The following is a 21,258-nucleotide window of genomic DNA, read 5'->3' on the forward strand; positions in this document are numbered from 1 at the left end:
AACAATCACACACCGTTACCCACACAAACCGTTTCTATTTCTAGAGAGAGTAAAATGGCAACCCTGTGCTGGTCTTGCCCTCACAGAGAATACGAGTAGAAGCATTTGGACGTTCAGAGTTTAGTGTGGGTTTTGGGGTTGTTTTCCTGGCTTGTTTTTTTTTTCTCTGTGGTGGTGGGCTCCGTATCTCACTGGTGATTTCAGGGCTACCTGTTTAGCATTCTGCACAGTGAAGCGGAGAGAAGCGCCTGCCATCTCCAATAACCAGCCTATGCCTTTTGCCTTAGCCTGCAGGAGCTGCCCTCCCAGCCTCCCTGCATAAAAACAGATCGGGGAGGGGTCTACCTTTGCCTTCTGTTAAAGCACAGTTCCATTGTTTACAGCCAGGCGTTCTCCATTTACTGTACAGCACACAGCACAATTCACGGTGATTAAATCATACCATGAGATAATCTCCCTGGGAGTCATCATAGCAACCAAACATGAAATTAGCTTTTTTATGATTTAGTGTATATTTAATGTCTTAATTTTGGATTTCAAACCTAGAGTTACCAGGCTTATTATAGAGGAGGTACTTAGATGCTTTCAGGGGAGCTTTCAGCATGATCTGTTGCAACATTATGTCTCTGTTTGTGGTTATTAGAAGGATTTATGTTGTTTATATGTTTGGTTAGATACATGGGATTTAGTTCTAGGGCTCTGCTGGTAGATTAGTATTACACACTAATATTCATTATTCTTATGTTCTACTGTTCAAAATAGTTACTAAATTGGGCTATGGTTTCATTACAGTAAAATCTAAACAGTGTGTAAATTAACAAATAATTAAGGAAAAAACAAAACTTAAGGAGTGTTAATAAGCCCATTAATGACTTAATAGGTGATTAGGGAGTTAATAAATGACTAAATACAGTGTTGAATAAACTCTAAAACACTCTAAATATCTAGAGTGGCTTAAAAAAAGTGCTTTCCTGTTTTCCACAAAAATATCCACAGCTAGTTTGTAGAGACTGGAATCAGAAATTCCCATCATGCTTTAATAATGTTACATAACTCGGAGAAAAAAAAGTTTATTAACTTTTCAAAATATAATGAATAGAATCATAAAATTGGTGTTCTTCCAAATTTTTTTTTAAATCTATATTTTTCTGAAAACATCTAGTGGCCTCCATTACGTTACAGCTGTCTAATTTTTATGATTATATTCAAACATGTAAAATTTGGGTTAGTTTTTCAGTTTGTAGTCCAGCTCCAGTTATTCAAATCTGATGTGGGCAGTTTTAGGAAGCCAGTGGAGGGAACACAGCAAGGGAGTTACATCTCAGAAGTTTGGAAGATTGAAGATGAGTTGTGCTGCCGGGTTCTTAATGAAGACCAACCAAATGAAGACCAGCCAGGAGGGATTTGTGGTAGTCAAGTCTTGAAAGTAGAAATCTGCATGAAAAGTCGTATTCGAAACATGATTCAAAAACAACAACTGGTCATCCATAACTTCAATAAGGCTTTTACAGATCAAGTAATCACCAAGTTATCAATGGAGAAGACGTGATGATTGTGTTAAAGACCTGTAGTGCCAAAGATGATGTGTAGGCCAGTCTTGCTGGGTTAATATTCAGGTGATAAACATGCTGAGATGTCTTCTGGAAGAAGCCTGTGGGTCGAATTGAGGAAAAGAAAGGTTTAGCTTAAAATCAAAGTTTTTTTTTTCCATTTTCTCTCCAATTTACACATAACACAACCCACTCTTTAGGAATCCCCTCATCACAAGTGATACCCCCAAACAGCAGGAGGGTGAGAACTAGCACATGCCTCCTCTGATACATGTGAAGTTAGCCACCACCTACAGAGTAACAGTACAGCACACTCGAAGGAAAGCGCAGCGACTCGGTTCCGATACATCAGCTCACAGACGCAGCCTTGTGCTGACCGACATCACCCTTTGGAGTGATGTGGGGAAAAAGCACCATCTACCCACCCAGAGACAGCAAGACCAATTGTGCTCTCTCAGGGCTCCAATAGCCGATGGCAAGCTACATGAACGGGATTCGAACCAGCGATCTTCTGATCGTAGTGGCAGCACTCGGAGCCTCAGAATCAAAGTCTTTATGTCACTTGTTGTTTTCTTACAGGCTTTTCTATGCACACTTGCCAGCGGCCTGGGTGATTAAGTGTTGACGATGATGATGATGATGATGATGACGATGATGATGATGATGATGATGATGATGCTCTTGTTCTTGCCTTTGAAGGTGCCCTTTTGCACAAAGGAATGCAGCATGTGCAGCAAAGATGATGCACAACAACAAGAAATACTTTGGCAGCATCTGATAGTGATTACTAATTTTCTGGATTATTAAAACCAGAGCAGCTGTTTTATTCAGGGTTTTCTGTTTGGCTCATGATGAAAGTAAACACTGGAAATTAGTGTTTACTTCTAATGCAAGTGTGACAGCTTATAGTGATAAGACTAGGACTGTCACTATTGATTATGGCCTAGTGGCCTTAAGCTTGTTAGTGTTAGGATCATCCTAACTGTTAATCTAAGAACAGAGAGTGTTGAGTCTGAAGCTCATGCAACCATTAACAAGGCATCTGTTGTTAAAACCAGCTTATTTTAGTTATTAATTAAGATGGGCAGGGTAACAAGTAATATTTACGTTTTTTTTGTCACATGCTATCGAGAAAAACATAGATTAATGTGTACTTTTCTAAGCATTTGTGTTAAATGTGTTGTATATGTTGTGTTACATTATATAGTCACTTTTTGCATGCCAACGATGATATACAAAGATATGCCTACACTCATGATATACTGGTACATACATGTATCACAATGTGTCATCTCCGGGGACATCTTGGGAATGCCCAATTGTGATGTGCTATCTTGTTAGCCAGGTTGGATATTGGGCAACGTGCTCATGGCAAGGCGACGTGGCTTATCAAAGTTGGGTGTGTTGTGCCAGCATTTAACATTTCTCAATCCACTACTTTATTGACAAAAAAAAGATTAGTTTAATTTATTTAAAGCAGGATTTTTGCATTGACCTTTTTAAAAGGATTCAACATGAACTATTTTAAAAGTAAGTTGAACCATCAGCATTAAACAACCTCTTACATTAGTGTCTCCATCAGCTCTCTACACACATCACTCATACACCACTAATACAACCGTTTTAACAATAACCTTAAATCTAACACCTGTACCCGAATGTTCCTGTACTCGCTCACACACACATACACAGACACACACACACACACACACACACACACACACACTTAGGGCAGATACCTACCTCTCTCTCTCTGTCTCTTTTCTCTCTACTCTCTCTATCTATTACCACATAACATCAAACAAGAAAAAAAAATATATATATATCTTCCTTTTCTATTTCTCCATTCTTTTTCTGTAAATATTCAGATCTATTTGTTGTTGTTTCCTAATATTTGTATCTTGTTTGCTATAATCCGTTTTTTTTTCTTTTCCCTCCCCCTTTCCTTTTTCTCTTGTAGTTTACAAATTGTTCAGTTATTATTATTATTATTATTATTATTATTATTATTAATTCTCTTTTTTCTATGTATTATTATTTTTTCCCCCTTTTCTCTACTATCCCCCACATGAACCTAAATATTTTTGATTTCCAAACTTAAACTTTAGCAATTTAGTTAGGATGTACTGTACTTCTGGCTTAGTATAGACTCTAAATTACAATTTCAAACAAATTTAATTTCAAGTAAAATTTATTCTGTATGTTAACACCACTCTAATTCACAAAAAAAGAGATTTTGTATGATTTTATTTAATGTGGTGAGTTAATTAGTCTCTAAGACTATTAACAACTGAAACCTCTTGTCAATGACACCCACCGTCAATTTGTAGTCATTTCCCCATTGGCTACCACCTCTAAATAATTACAATTAAAAAATGTGCTGATATTGATTAAAGGTAGTTGATTTCATTAGTGCATTAGTGGGCACTTTGGTTTTTAGTCAACATAAAGTGTATTTATATGAGTTAAGAAAATAAAAACAGTTGTATATACGTATTTCAATTAAGTAAGGATAAAAGGCTCATCTTCTACTGATTTAGGTAAAAGCATCTGGCTTGTTGAGTCAACATATCTTTTTTCCCACAGGTCAGTGCAGGGTTCTTAAGCTTCCATGTGACATGGCAAAAGTCCTGGGACTAGTTCATAGTTCCTAGTACATTTTTTACAGCAATTCTATAAGTTATTCAGTGGTAAGTACTTAGACACTACTTTTTGACTTTTATTAAGTAGTTAAAAAGGGGAAAAAAAATATGTGTTTTTGTATGATTTATAGTACTTTGCCAAACTCTTGCAATCAATCCTAATAGTATATCACAATCTCATAATATTATACTGTAAAAAAGACAGGTTCAATTTGTATTATCATATTGTAAATGATTAGCTTATCATCACTTCATGAAGTAATAATTACTCTATCAATGATTTTCTCAGGCAAGTAATAGAGTATCATTTTTAGAGTGATTAAGATTGAGGCCCACATGCATCAAAGCATCTCTATAGTATATTCAGAGCCTATTACTCAAGTCCTTGAAGGTCCCCAGAGACAGGAGGAATGAGAATTTATCTCATGCAGATGCCTCTCAAGGGATTCCAGCCTTTTAGCTCTTTAAGCCCCTCTTGCCCTTTCATTTGACTTGGACTTTATTTTTACATCTCATCTGTTTACTTTACACTGCAGATGCATGCGTGTGTGTAATCAGCCGATGTGGGAATTATCAGCGATATTGAACGTGAATGCTAATGTGATCAGTGGCGTGCAGGGTTTTATAGAGTGCCGGAAGCTGTAGTATAGATTAAGCACAATATTAGACTCAGTGAAGAAGAGTGCTCCATCACTGAGGGTATTATCTTTAATGCACAGTACAGAGCGTGAAGTTACTCGGGCTGGAATCTTCCGCCCACAGTAATTGCCATTCCAAATTTTGCATGCAGTCAGAATTTACTCCCTCAGCTGCACTAGAGTTTCACAAACAGCCAGCACAGTGTCAGCCAGTGATTCTGATCCTGGTGCATTTTACACTCTGGAACTAATTCGCTTTCAAAGGGCTTTCATGCCCACGTTATGCATTCCAAGGAGACAAATGGTTGCACAAGTTATTTATGTGGAGATTTCTGAAGTTAAAGTTGTGTTAAATACCTACTTGTGCAACATTTGTTCTCTCTGAGTGCTTATATTATGGAGAAACAGGGAGTTCTCTCTCTCTCTCTCCATGAAAAAGTTCCAAGGAGAGATTTTCCACTTTAAAATCTGCTTGTAGTGGACGGGGTCCAATGTGGTCTAGTGCAGGAATGTGGTGCTCATTCCTGATCCATGTGACTTCAGCCTGTGCTGAGTGTTTTACAGCAAAACCAATCAGTCATTAGTTTTCTTGCTGTTTACACTGTAGTGGGCCAATACAATCCTATATAATTTTGAATATAGATACTATTTTATTGTACACAATTGTTTATAGGCAATAGTTTGTACAATACAAGTCAATTATATTAGATTTTCTGTATTGTGTTTTTTTTTACATTGTAATAATGTAATATATGTATGTACTTAAATGTACTTTAATAGGGAATCACTAGTTTAGTTTAAACCCTTCAATTGTTTTCCTTTCTAAACACCATGGATCTGTATGCTGGACAAGGACTTAACCTATAGACCATATTTTCCTTTCAGTAGAAAATCTCTATTAAAAATGCTGTTGACCTGCATGACCAAGTGGGTTGACCAGCAAGACCAATGTGGTTGACCAACATGACCACCATAACCAAGCTGGGTGACCAACATGACCACCAAGACAAAGGTGGTTGACCAACATGACCAGCAACACCAAACTGGTCGACCATAATTACCAACATGCAAAAGCTGGGTGATCAACATAACCAGCATTTTAAAAAGATGGTCGACCAGCACGACCAACATGAAAATGTTGGTTGATCAACATGACCACCAAGACCAATGTGGTTGACCAGCATAACCAGCATGACCAAGCTAGTTGACCAACATGACCGCCAAGACCAAGCTGCTTGATAAACACGACCACCAATACCAAACTGGTTAACCAACATAACCAAGCTGGTTGACCATCTTGACCATCTCAACCAATCTAGTTGACCAACATGACCAACTAAAAAAAGCTGGTCGATCAGTAACACCAAGTATCACCATGCTAACAGACCAAGATGACTGATGACCTAACTAGTAGACCAGCATTGCCAACAAAACCAAGATAGTATACCAACAAGACCAGCATTACCAAGCTTTTTAAACCAAATTACCAAGCTGATCAACCAACATGACCAGTAGACCTCCCAGAATCAAATGAAACATGAACTATGATGGTCAGGAGCTGGTTAACCCACTAAAACCTAACAGCATAAGATATGTTTTGCCTGGAAAAACGCTTTCAGTCACCTTCACCATCAAAAACAGGTTTAGAGCTTGCAAAACCTGCTACCAGTGGAGAGCAGTCATCCTAAACTGGCTGCTTGCTAATGGTCTGTGTAACAAGAATGCCAGTGGTTTGACTCCTGGGTCTCTAGTGGCATAGGCCACTGAACACACACACACACACACACACACACACACACACACACAGATAAACACAGCCCAGTGCTGCCTTCACATCCCAGTAAAGAATCAGCATCAGCATGTAGCCACAATACCACACTCTTGCTGGTCATGCTCCAGTGTTTGAGTGGGAGTCGGTGCAAATGTGTGTGTGTGCGTGCGCGCGCGCGCGTGAGTTTCGCGCATGTGTATGCGTGTGTGTGTATACAGAAGAGAGCTGGGTGAAAGCTCTTCCCGTGGGATGGTCACGTGTCCTCGGGGAGTGTGTGTTACTCTAGGAGCCTGTCGGAGGGGGAATATGGTCCACAGCCGAGCACGCGCGCACGGGGGCCAGTGAGAGCGCGAGAGAGAAAGCAGAGCGACCAGCTCTCCAGCAGGCGCCTTTTTTATTTTCACGACAGCAGCTGGGAGAAGCGCGCGAGGGGAGCTCCACGCTGCGCTCGCTCAACTTTCGGTGAAACGGCAGCGCGAGCCTCTACGCGCGTCTACGCTGGAGCGAGCGGAGGATCGTCCGTCCGTGCGCGCGTGTGAGGTAGGCGAGCTTTGGTTACGTTACGTACGCATGCATGGAAACGCGCGCGCGCGCGCCCCTGTTGTGTTGTAGCGTTTTGTTCATTGCTGGTGTTGTTTGTTGTTGTGGGTGAGTGAGCGTGCACTACGCTACGCTACTAACCCAGCTGTTGCACCTCGTGCCTACTGTAGCCTACGTATGTGTGAGTGCGTCAATGTGTGTGTGTGTGTGCAGTAGTAGCAGTAGTAGACACTACGCGTTTGATGCCATCTTTTATTATTAATGCCATTAATGATGCATAAGCTGTCTCTCTGCTCCAAGAATTTAAAGGTTGTAGTCCTGGTGCTAATCTTCTGTTTAGTACTGATCCAGCATCAGTCCACAGTTGTGGGCTTTAGGGTCTGTCTACACTGGTCTCTGAAGTCCTGCTGAACACAGATGACCTCTTAAAATGAATTAATTCAAGCCTCCAGATGTTTAGATGTTTCTTCAACTCTGCATGAGCCTGCATTTTCATATTCATGCTCCTCCTCAAGTAAATTCCGATTTAATGCCAAATTATATGTAAATGAATATGAAAGATAGAGCATTAATAATCAGGTTACTTCAGGTGACTCTGATTCAGTTCACCTGCTGGAGACTGGAACCTCTTGCAACTCCAGTACCAGTTAAAAGTTTTCCTACTTTGTAAATTAATACTCAAGTTATCCAACTTAGAAGGAATACAAAAGGAATCATGTAGTAAATGTAAAAGTATAGCTTTTATCTGGAGGGCTGTTAACTTGTGGTTTCTGATAAACTTATCCTGTTCAACAGAGGTAACTCCTGGTCTTCCTTTCCTGGGGCAGTCCTAATGAGAGCCAGTTTCATCATAACATTTGATTGTCTTTTCAATTACACAATTTTTATTGTCTTTAGTTATTAGTAGTTATTGATATTATATGGATTATAACATTACTCATACGGGGCTATTCACTGTATACCGACTCTACCACTTGACTACACAACTGATGCTCTCAAACACATTAAGTGAGCATTTGCATTAGTGCTGAATTGGCAATGAATGCTGGGTGTTTGCATTTGTTCTCATCAGCAAGTCACCAGATGATGAATTCTCTGTATTTAAAGAAGTAAAACTCGTCCAGGAACTTTAATGGTTCTTGGTAAACATATTCCTTAGATTTGAAATGCAACTTGAGAAGAAAATATGATGTCATGCAAAAACAAGAACACATAATAAGAAATGGCCAGACACACTCCACAAATCCCTACAGACTTTTATTTCCTTGTAAACACACTGGAGCATTAAAAAGCATTGGTTTGAGACTTTATCTTGCCTCAGCATATGTGTCACTGCTGAAAAGTAATCACATTGCAAAAACAAAATTTAAAAAAACTAATTTCTATGCAAATCATATTTTTTTCTTAGTCACAGCTTTTAATACATGTAATAACTGTTTAGTAACACTAACAATGCGTGTAAGAAACAGTGTATCTATGGGGGAAGTACAGTACAGATACAAATCAATTACATTACACACATCAACACTTGACTTGTATTTAATAGTGTAATTTGTTTACATTATATAGTGTGTTTATGAATTTGTACATGTAATATAGTATGTGTGAATTGTTACATGTAATATAGTTTGTGTGTGTGTTTTTTACATGTAGTATAGTGTGTGTGTGTGTTTTTACATGTAGTATAGTGTGTCTGTGTGTGTGTGTGTGGGTGTGTGTGTGATTTTTTACATGTAACATAGTGTGTGTGTGTGTGTGTGCTTTTTTACATGTAACATAGTGTGTGTAATTAGTTGTGTAAAATGTCTGTTTCTTTAACAGCTCTTGTCTGGTATAGAATTAGGGTCCTCATTGTTTTTATTACTAAAAATCATAATTCAGATTTAATCATGGTAAGATGGACAGAATGTTCTGCTATGTTTAACTGACACTGATGCACACATGTAATTACATACCATGAATGACTGTAATCAATATTTAACTGTGCAACCACACACATATATCCACACATGTGTCATCGCAGTATTCCCTGACTTACAGGGGACATGGAAAATGTATTAAGACAATATACTGTGTTTTTTTTTTTGTCCTGTGACATTCAGTCACAATGCAAAAATTCGAGATTCAACTGATTGAAAGTTTCAAAACCTATGGTTTTCTTCCCTGTTAAACTTAAAAGGTTATTAAAATGAGATTAGCTCAAATTAGTTTAAAAGCAACGATATATTAAATATATGTATCCATATATTAGATTCCATTTGGCACATACACATCCTACATTTGCTTTACTTTGCTAAGATTTGATTACTTTTTTTTTATTACGTGCTTAACCTATAATAAATTAACATTATACAAACCCTAATATAAACAAATTAATATTATGTTTAGTGGTTTGTTGATTGGTGCTAAATATATATGAAATGTTTTTTTTCTGCCTCTAAAAGCCACACAGTAAATTTGCCAGTGTTAAAAACACTTTTAGAGTTAAATTAACACTGCAAGTTTTTTATTTTATTTTTTTACACTAAAAGTGTTGACACTGGCAAATTCATTGTGCACAATACTGGAAATTATTACACAGGATTACGCTTGAAATAAATAATAATAATAAAAAATATGGGTGATATAGTTATAAAGGAGTTATAAAGAAGACATTTTGCAGACATTCTGCAAATGTGGGGAAATTCATTTTCGACAAGCAAGGCTTAATTGTTTCCCAAACTTTTCAACTTAGACAGAAGTAATTACATATTTTTCAGTTCACACTTGTATGACACAGTGGATTAAGTAACTAATAAGACATCCATCAAACAGTGTGAGTTATAGCTATATTTCAAACTAAAACAATTCAGCATCGTTATTGTATTTTTAAGTATATTCTGTATAATTCTAATAATATTGCAGCTTCTGGCAGGCTGGTATTTCTACCTATTGCACAGAAATATGAATGTGTTGTCATTGTCATAGCTGTGACTGTGCTAGCTGTAGGAGCTGGAGGCCATGTCAACAGGAGGCCATCACCTGCATCAGCGACTGCACCTCCACGGCCACGACAGCAGGAATAATATGACAGTTAGCCTTCCTACGCTGCCGGCTCCTCAGCCACAGAGCTTTAGACTGTAACTTTCCATTGGCTGGGGTGGCAGCTCTTCCTTCAGGTTTCAAGTTTAACCGTGTGGGTGTGTGTCTTGGGCTTCTTCAAGCCTTACATACTCCTTTGGATTGAGCTGTGTTTGGATAGTAGCGGTAATGAGTGTGAATCTATCACACGCCTTGTTTGCCGATAGACTTTACGCACAGCAGAAGAGTCCACGTCAGCCGCTGCTCCACCCAGATTAGCCCCTGCAGTGCATACAGTCCTGAACACTAAGCATTTCTCCTTGGTGGCTATCTCCACAGCCATCTGTCATATCCTTTGTTTGCTGAAGGAGTGAAGTAGCGTTTGCATTTTAATGAGCTGGACAGCTCGGATGACGCGCTTTGTCCGAGAGGAAGTACCTGGCATCAGGACGTGAGGGATCTGTCAGCGGCCTCTTTCTAAGTCTGTCTGGGTCAGACGATTGCAATTAAGGGCATATTTGTTTACACCTATAGTTTGTTTTCTCCATTCGAAACTAGTTAATGATTGAGAATTTGGTTCGGTTTGTTTTCACACAGAAGAAAAATATAGTGTTGCACCAATACTGGCACTCACCTTATTATGTTTCCCTACTTGTACAGGATACAGATACTATGAAAGCAACCATAGCAACCTAGATATTATGTGTCAGATCTTCATGTTTTGTGTTGAATGTTGCTGATCGGATCACAAACAGAGCTTTCTCTCTTCTTATTGGTCAGACCTGTCTGGGGCGGAGCAAGAAAGTAAATACAGGAAGAAGGTCCTGTGTTCTGGATTTCTGTGCAGTTTCAAATGGAGCAACAGCAAAGATGGCATTTGTTTATAGATCTAGTAGTAATTAGTAGTACAGCAATTGAGAATTAGCAATTGAAAAGTACAGCTGATAGTTGCACCATCTTTTTAATCAGGTTCAACCTGACTAAAAAGTTCCTAAAATTTTGGGGGCACTACATAATAGGACTGTGTCTTAGCAAGAACTTGGCAATACCATAAATATCATGATCCTAAGTATGATATATTGCGATTTTTAAATAGAAGTTTTGAAAACTGTCATAATATATATATATATATATATATATATATATATATATATATATATATATGTAAAAAATTATGAGTAAAAGAAAAGTTTACTTTCATTAGGAACCTAATGACAGTAATGAGTGCAACACTGCTATCTACTGGGCTGGGTTTAAACACAACACAAAAATTAATTACTATTTTTACGTGAAAACTTTTAAATAAACGATGATACAAAATTTAAATACATAATATTCTGATTTCTGATATTTTAATTTCACACCTACTGTACTGTACTTAATTAAATTTACATTTGTAGCAAATTATAAACACACTAGGTACTAACCTCATATTTCCCACTTGAGGTTAAAGCCCACGTGCCCAGGCTAAGACTAAAGCAAGATTAAGAAAATGTTGTAGTGTAACCCCAGTCTACGATAGATTCCATTAAGCAGTAAAAGAGTGAAAGAGGGAAAGAGTATGATCTTCTCAGTTTTAGTCCAGCTTTGCCCCTTGTTTATTTTGGCTCTTCTCAGCTTCCTGTCAGCTTATAATGGTGACTTTTAGACAAGGATCGAGTCTGGGAGTTAGTTGAGATCTTTTGAAAAGGCCATGCTGTTTGCTTTTTTTTTGATGCCATACTGTTTTCTAGCATTCTTTTTCCTGCATTATTTTAATGAAAAAAAAGAAAAAAACTCTTCCCTGAGGCTTTCTGCCAGGGCACTTCAACTTTTCTTCTTCTGTGGTGTAGATAAAGCGCTGTGATGAAACACTGGGGGAAAAGAAAAGAAAAGTTTTCTTCTGTATCAGAAAAAGTGCAGAAGGTAATTTTCCATGGCTGACCCAGTGTGTCAAATGCATTTCTTATTTCTGCAGGCGATGTGCTTGCTATTCTTATTCCAGAGATGGCAGTCTCCCACTGGTTGTGGAAGAGCTGGAGGCTGTATCTGCTGAGAGAACGGAGATGGATGTGTCTTCCATCACGGTCCCCGGTGCCAAGAATCCAGGAGGAGGGCTGGAGCCCATTAATGCTGTTAGCTCCTCATCAGGGGTCTGATATTCAATTAGAGGGTCTTGAGTTCATGTGGAGCTAAACGCTTTACGTAAGTGCGGCCCTGGGGCTGATTGATTAACAGTTTTTGTAATTGGCATCACTGTAATTCATTCTCCCGTGCCAAGGGGCCAAGGAGAAATGGTCGGGGAACTGAAATCTTTTCATTTCACTCTCAGCATGCGGACGCTGAAGATGAAGTTCCTGTGCATTTACATCAAAACCAATGGTTTCTCAACTCAGCTGGTCAGGAAGAGGGGTGGGACCGAACATCAATGAGGCGATATATCGTATTGCTTTTCGTTTGCAGTATATTAATGATATGTGGCGTCAAATATGGATATTTTTATTGAAACTTATGCTATAAACTTCCCAATTTGATTTACTAAAGTCACTGCTTTATTACTCCACGTGCAGAATATTGAATTTTGTCAAATTCTTGGAAACTGACAACAATAAATCTATAATGCCTGGTGTTTGCTTATTTAGGAGTATTTTATCCTCTTCAGTATTACATATGCCAGGAAAGGAAGACCAAGAGTTACCTCTGTTGCACAGGATAAGATCATCAGCTTAGAAAACAGAGATAAAAGCCTGGGTTGGTGAGGCACTTCCCACTCTTTCCTTTCTAAGTAGGAAATCTGCATTGTGGGACTAGGTGAAAATTCCAACAGCTGAGTTCTAATTAGGGCTGCAACGATTAGTCGATATAATCGACAATGTCGATTATTTAAATTTGTCGACTACAAATTTCATTGTCGACTAATTGTTAGTTTATAACAGTACTGCATTACACACAGTGCTGGGGACAAAAACGCAATGGGAGATAAATAGGGGGTAAATGTCTCACTCACACAGTTTACACTCAACTTAGTCTGTGTCTCCAAAAGTGCCCAAACACATCAGATATAAAACATATTTAATCACTAAATATCAGAACTTATCACCTTTAAACAACATCCAGACATTTAAATGCCTTATAAATCTCATGTTCAGAGGTTTCTATTGTTTTTAGAGATTGAGAACATGGCAGAAATAATCGTTGACTAATCGAATAATCGGAAAAATAATCATCAGATTAGTCGACTAACAAAATCATCATTAGTTGCAGCCCTAGTTCAAATGAAATGCAGCTAAATACTTTTATGTTTATGTTAGAGAACATTCATGATTGGCTGCAGAGGGCCAAATAGTTCAGTCTATGAAATGGCGTTTTAATCTACTATTATTTAAATACACAACACTAAGCAATAGTTGAGATGCATTTCTCTGTATGTCTCTGTGGTGCAACCAAAGTCCTGTATGCTGCTCTTCTTGAACTAACTACTGAAATACCTTAATTTAGCCTAGGATCAAACTTACTGTATATTTAGCTGGTGCAACCTGCTGCTGGTGTTGGCAATGCCAGCCTCAAAACATCAATGATATATCAATATATCATATCATTTTTATGTTTTATGTTTTTATTTTTATGATATGTGGCATCAAATATTGGTATGTGTATTGACACATAGGCTATAAATCATCTTTATCATGGACAATGTATTGTGATAATATCATCAAATCATCAAATGGCAAACGTACTGGAATAAACTGAAGTAAAGTCGCCTAAAATGCTTCTGACTTTACTGGCAACTCATGCATTATCTCTCTTGCCAGTAAACTAACTGCTCATTGTGCCTTGGTTATAATTAGTGGGGTGATTTAAACCCTCTTTCATTGTTTTCACCTTATACATTCAGCACTCACTGACTGATGACTCAATGGAGCCCACTCTACTGTACGCGTGATAGGCAGTCGCTGAAGCTGTGCTGCATTTCTAGAGACAGCTTTCAAAGCATGGAACTGCGTGAGGTGTTATTTTGTCCTCAGCATGAGGCCAAGCAGACTGAGGCTGTTGTGATTCTGAAGAGTTCCCCCTAAAAGTTCAATCCTGCCCTGAGCTACACGGCTGGAAAAAAGGCTAGATACATTTAGAAATGCTACAGACAGCCAAACCTATCCTAGCACTAGTTTTATTGTATATAAAGTATGTTAAATCAAATGCACAATGAAGAACATTAGCATTCAATACAAGTATAAAATTTGAACACACCCTACATTCAGATTTTGTATTATTTTATGTTTTTTTTTTGTTTTGTTTTATATTTTAAATTCTGAAAAATAGACACCTCTTGCTTAGATGACAGCTTTGGACATCTTGACTGGATTGATTTTCTCACTCAGCTTTATGAGGTAGAGTCATCTGGAATGCAGGCTTTCAGTTAACAGCTGTGCTGAACTCGTCAAGAGTTAATTACTTTTTTGAATTTCTTGCCTCTTAATGTGTTTGAGAGCATCAGTTGTAAAGTTGTGAAGAGGTAGAGTTGGTAATATACAGTGAATATCCCTGTTTAAGTAATATTTTAATCCATATTATGGAAAGAACTACTCAACTAAGTAAAGAACAAAATACTTTAAAAAATACAAAAAAATTTCAAGAACTTTAAAAGTATCTTCAAGTGTACTTGCAAAGACCATTAAATATTTTGATCAAACTGGCTCTCATCAGGACTGCTTCAGGACAGGAAGAGCAAGAGTTACCTCTTTTGTACAGTACAAGTTCTCAGAAATCACAGATATAAGCCTTGGTTGGTGAGACTACTCTCACTTTCTTTTTTACTCTCACTTTCTTTTTTTCTGATTAGGAAATCTGCATTGTGGGGGCGTTAAGGTGAAAATTCCAACTGCATTTTCAAATGAAACAGACAAAAATACTTTTTTATGTCACAGAACTTTCATGATTGGATACAGAGGGTTAAAGAGTTCAGTCTATGAAATGATGTTTAGATCTACTGTCACTTATTTAACACAATATCAAGCAATAGTTAAGATGCATTTTATGTCTCTGTGGTGAAACCAAAGTTATGTTCGTTGCTCTTCTTGAACTAAATACTGTATGTTTAACATGTACGGAAGAACTTATCTTAAGCCCTATCTGGATGGAATTTGTTTTTCAAGGGGTCCTGGGGTCATTTTCTCTTTTATGGGGGGGTCCTCTGTGATTTTATTCCCATCCGGAATGACCATGTAAGTTTTTTTCTCAGACATCCTCTGAGAAAATTACAGGCTAAATTACCTACTGTTTTTTAGCTGAACTCCAGACTAAATTAGAGTTTTGTCACCTCATCTTTAATAAAATAGCTATTTGTCCACTGCCAGGCACTGCAATTACACTTGGGCACACGTTTCCATGGAGATCCACATAAACACAACAGCGAATGGAAATGGAGGAGCTACTGGAATCAATGTCATGTGACCGAGAAAGACAAAAAACTTACTGGTCCTCCTGTTTTTTCAATTGCCGAAGTTGTATCACTTTAGCCTATGATCGAACCCACTGTACGTTCTGTATACCATGTTTGCAATGCTAGCCTCACAACCCTTGTTGACTTTAATTTGGGTTAAATAAAAAAAAATTAGTTGATCTTTCAATGAAAATTTCCTTTCATTCCCAGTGCTCAGCAGTTAACCAGAGTCATTCATGCAGCAGCTTTACTAATACACCACTTCAGCTGTAACATAAATCTTTCAGCAAAGGGTTTTCCCAGTTGACCTCCATGGTTGTCAACATCAGAGCATCATCAAAGCACAAGCCAGCCATAAATAATCTCAGAATGAGTCCATGCTGTAGGTTTATAGGTCAGAAGAGCTTTAGTGTCAGTGTGAGGAACTGTCATAGAAGTGAACTGAGTACAGGCAAATCAGGCAAAATCAATGAAGGATATGGATTGATGCTATATCGCTAATTCCTCACACTAATTAGGCCATGCAGTGGACATGATGCTAAATACCACAGATTTATTGCTACATGTTGCATACAGACCTTGTGATGCTTTAGCTTTTTGTAAATGCTAGCCTCATAGCAATGCTTACAATATTTAGCCAATCCCATGTAGAAAATAAAGTATGCTGCACTGATCTGAGGGATATACTGTACAAATTTTGGGGCCTCCTGTGTTGAATGCGACTTTGAATGTGATTTCCAAAGTCCAGAGTTGCTAGTCTATATGCATGGACAATTCTAGCCAGAAGGCACCTTTCACGGTCATTTGCACCCACTAAGGATAGTCATGGAATGTTAAACAGCAACACAATTTCAAAATTAAAAATTTCATATCCATCTTTCACTCACTATTAAGCCTTGCTTGAACCATTTTTATGATCACATGATGGCCAGTGTGCATGGTAGTCGTACTGGTAGTAATACTGGTGTAGTTTTCAGAAGATCACCAGGAACTAGACTTGTCACAATAACTGTTTTTTTTTGTGCACGATACAACGTTTTCATTTTAAGACTATATTATGTCACCAAAAATGATTATAAAATAGCATAACAATGCAATTACATCCTTTTAAAGAACATTGAACTTTTAATTATGAAGAATCAGGGCTTGAGCTAGCCAATTGGGTGCCTTAAATGCCTAAATACATGCTTTCTTGTGGAGAACATCACACAGGTCAAGTTATTAGTCAGTGATTCCAGTTTTTAATAGGCAGTGAAGACGGCCATGCCCCAAAAGTCATGCTTTTTATGAATGAATGAAGTCACACTTATATAGCGTCTTTCTAGCAACTTTACAGGAGAGAGAAAAAACCTTGTAAACTTTCAGTGGAAGTCAATGTAAAAAGAGTTTATTTCAGGTCATTTTGAAGAGCTTCTATTGGTCTGTTCATAAAGACATTTTGTCACGGTGTAAGGGAATATTTGTCTGTTTAAATTATTTAGTAAACTAAAAATCGACAAAAATGGAGATAAGTGTTTTTCATTGGACAGCAATGATATATTGTATGATAACAAAATAACTTAACATAATAATCATGACAGCACCACCAGAGATCTTTGTTAACATTAAGCAGAGTTACCATTAGCGCAGTTCTCTGTAAGACAGGGTGCCGGTTTGTCTCGTACGTGAAAGACTGTGCGCTAAATTGCTTATTATGCGCAGTGCAGCAAACGCCTTAAGTTGTCAGTCGTCTCCAGCTGAAATAATTACCGAGGCTGTAAGCTCATTAGCCACAATGCACATTAGTGTCACTTAGATGAATGCAGAGGCATTTTTCCAAGAGGAGAAGGAATGGCATGACTGTCAGCATCACAACAGAATTTCAAACTACATCACCGCCCATAAAGAGGAGCCTCGGAATGACTGACCCCCTGCTGGAGGTTTGGAGGCGGAGGGGGTGGGGGTGGGGGGCTGGAAGGCAAGGTCAGAACAGGTCGTGAGATGGCCTTAACAAATTCCTTTACAGAAGAGTCATCTAGACATCTGCTTTTGTCTTTTTTGTCTTGTTTTTTTTTTTTTTGTTTAACTGTGTGACGGTGCTGGCCAGTGCTTGTCAGGCTGGCTTCTAGCTTCTTTTGGTTCTGACAGGAGGTACTGAAGAATAGAGCTTATTAGGAAGCTATAGAGAGGATGGACTGGGCAGCAGCATGGAGTCCGCACACGCATGGATGGACCCTCCACACTGAGTCCAGAGTCAGTAGAGAAAGTTGTTTGGAGCCTGGAGGTATCACACATCCATTGTGTCAGTTTCACCCAAAACCTGGCACCAGAGGGAATCCAACAGGCGGCCTGTCATGAATACTTTACAGCAGCGCCGGGTCGAGCGTGTCACGCCCCAGCTGGTAAAAATAGCAGAGATGTTAAGGGGGCTGTAATTCTCCAGCAGGGACAGCTAGCTTAAACAGCCCGCAATGCTGATTTTCTCATCGTTTTGTCTGCCTGGAGAGCAGCATGCCTAACAGCAGGGTGAGCGCTGTCCAGACCGCGCTCATAATGACGGATTGTTTTAGGGAAAATAAGACACAGAGAGGGGGTGACCACCTGAGCATTACTTAACCATCAGCATTGTGAAACAGGATGCAGCAGATGTGAGTTTAGAGATGATGTAGGGGTAGAAATGTCCAGAACAGCTAAAATGTATGCTAATATCAGGCTAAGAGCTGAACAGAAAAAAAAACACCAGTTGTGCCACATTCAAGGAATACTGTCAAGAGTATATAACAATGAGAGCAGTGGTATTTATTTAATGGTTCACATATTGTGTTTTATCACATTAATTTAAGGAGGATGTATTTGGTTTCATGTATTTGGTATTAAATGTAATTGGTTTGTTTTGAGTATGTTTCAACTGAAAAATGCTCAGAAAAACATAAATACGTCATTGATCTTTGTTTAATCATCTCTATGGAGAGGCCTTGGACATTCCCTTTGAACAAATGAAAAAAAAAACACGTCTTTTCATGACGAAATGCTGAAAAGAAAAAGAAAAAATGCACCGCCACAAAATGAGAGCAGACTTAGAGCTCTCATAGCACTCGTAGCTTTGAAACAGTTCCTAAAAAGGTCAATGGTTATGTTAATTACAAAGTAGTTCATTATACTATTGAATTGCTTTGATTATTTAAACCAAATGTTCCAATTAACTCTATATTTAATGAGTTTATTTAAAACAAAATAAGTTTTCTGGCTGCAAACTTGCACTTGTCACTTACTGGTGTATTTCACTTATTTTCAAATGGTGCGCACCAAACTTATGACTGCTACTTGTTCCCTGTTGTGGAGAAACATTGAAAAATTGGGTGTGCATATGCTAAATGTGTGTGTGTATATATATATATATATATATATATATATATATATATATATATATATATATATATATATATATTCATTCAACATTGCCTTGTTTTGTTGCTCTGTGAAATGCAATTCTATATTATAAAATACAGGAATTTTCATAGATTTCATAGACAGAAACTTGATGATTCAATGTGTCATAATGGATAGATATGTCAAGAGTGCCTAATATTAATAAAGCCTTAATATGAATTAATGCAATTTAATTTAAATAGATACATGAACTTGACCATTGTTTACATACTATAGCTGTACTTGATGATGCATGTTTCCTTTAAATGAGCAAAAATAATGGGGACAAATTAAGAAAATAACATGGGAGAAAATAAGGGACCTAAATTTTGGTGCATTTGGATATATATATATATATATATATATATATATATATATATATTATTTCATTTTATTAATTTATTTTTAATAATCAATCAAACCTAGAGGAAAATGCTCAAAGTTTACAAATGTAAAATGGGTTTCCCAAAAGGTTCTTAGTGCTAAAATGAATCTTGGATGGTTGAGCGAGCTCCAACGTGAGCACTCTATCTGCTAAGATGCTTTCAGGAAACTGAGCACTGTTCACTAATACTCACTGTAAGTGTGAACACACCCTTAGATTTATATTTATTTTTTGTGTATAGAGATGTACAGTAGAAATGTATAGAATCTTCAAAAAGAACCAAAAAAAACTAATACAAAGGCTTTTACCATCATTTTTTTTTTTTTTTTTTTTACAAAACTGCAGTCTCCAAAGAGACATTTGTTGCATATTTGATTTCAAGTCTGTCATCCGTTCAGTGTGGTGCCCCTTCAGAAACGCAGTTATCTTTGTCTTGACATCTTCTTTGAGTTTTGAGGGCTCTTTTTTTTTTATTCCGTCAATGTCAATTGGTTTGTCCTCTGCGAAATTCTCTTGATGAAAATGGCCTAGATTTTCAAACGGGACTTTGCGAGGGTGGTGGCGTGATATCAAAGCAGTCGCTCTAACAAGCGAAGATTCTTTGCAACTTTCTCATCATGCATATTTCATCATGCTTCCAAAAACTGTGCGGCGTGTCGGTTTGCATTCTGTATTCCGTCTGTCTTTTAGTGCTTATTCCAGAAATGCTAATTTTGCTGATAGTTGATCAGTTTCTCAAACGCATATTCCAGTACATCCAAGGTCGTTGATTCTATTACGGATCTTCGCGAACTGAAGACAACATCTATAAGCTAATTGCGGCGGCTGCTTTTCCGCGGTAATACAGGCGTACTCGGAAGAAAAGCACTTGTTCTGGGAAGAAAACTAATTGCCCTGCTCTGCTAGCATGAATCTCCAGCTGCTGATTTGCCCCCCTCTGCTTAGAGCCTGTGAATGGGAGATGAATTATTTGCATTTGGCTGGAAAGGTTACAGATGCATACACTCTAAGAAATATAAGTACAGATTTGTACTTAAAAGAGTACAAAGCTTGTCGCTGGGGCTGTACCTTATATTGAGGCACAAAAAAGTACCTTTCAGTGAAAGTCCTTTTTTGTACCCATGTTTTTTGTGGCAGTAAAGATCATAAAGATTATAAACATTATCATCAACTAAATATGGCTCAAAAACTTGATGATACAAAATTGTCTGGCTTTCAAATAAAAAATGTGCAATTTAAATATATATTGTTCATTAGTACAGTGATGCAGAATACTGAATGTACCTTTTGGCTGGTTAAATGGTACAAATTTGTACTTATTGCTGTTAGAAATGACTTTGTACTTCAGAGGGAACAAATCTGACCCTGTAAAGACCAATATTGTACCTTTGAGGGTACAATTATGAAGAGTGTACCTTCGAGTACAAAAAAGTACTCATGTCGTACCTCTGTTTTTTAGAGTGTACAATTAGCATATGCCAACGCAGATATTAAACCTCATCAACTTAGTCATTAATTCTCTGACTTTCATGTTGGCTAAATTCTGTTAATTTTCTCAGAGAGATGATGATGCTATACACCCTCCTCCACTCTCCTCTCTGGGCCTCTCCTGTTGCATTAGTGACTCCAGTGACTTGTGAGAAAGTTGTCTAATTAAGGGATTTGCTAAATGTCACTGGCTCCCTCGAACCTTCAGCTCTGGACCACTTAACCACAATGAAGGTGCTCTTTCAGGAAACTAGCCGTCGCTCTGCGCCAGAAGCGTTGGCTCTGTGGTTCCTCTGTTTTGAGCCCCTGTAGTTTTGGTATGGCTGCATTCAGACCCGGCCAGGTCAGGGCCGCAGT

The 21,258-nt window shown here is 37.9% G+C and overlaps 1 protein-coding gene across 2 annotated transcripts in view; it reads left to right on the top strand.

Annotated features, from left to right (window-relative positions):
- Nucleotides 1–6,854: 6,854 nt before the first annotated feature.
- mid2 (midline 2) overlaps nucleotides 6,855–21,258 on the top strand; it is a 220,751-nt gene continuing 206,347 nt past the window's right edge. The window contains exon 1 of one of the 2 annotated variants that reach the window (XM_049483849.1): nucleotides 6,855–7,141. The gene's annotated coding sequence lies outside the window, so the exon portion shown is untranslated. The remainder of the gene's footprint in view (nucleotides 7,142–21,258) is intronic. The other variant, XM_049483848.1, reaches the window with a different exon arrangement.

Source organism: Astyanax mexicanus, chromosome 10 (assembly GCF_023375975.1).
Source record: "Astyanax mexicanus isolate ESR-SI-001 chromosome 10, AstMex3_surface, whole genome shotgun sequence".
NCBI lineage: Eukaryota > Metazoa > Chordata > Actinopteri > Characiformes > Acestrorhamphidae > Astyanax > Astyanax mexicanus.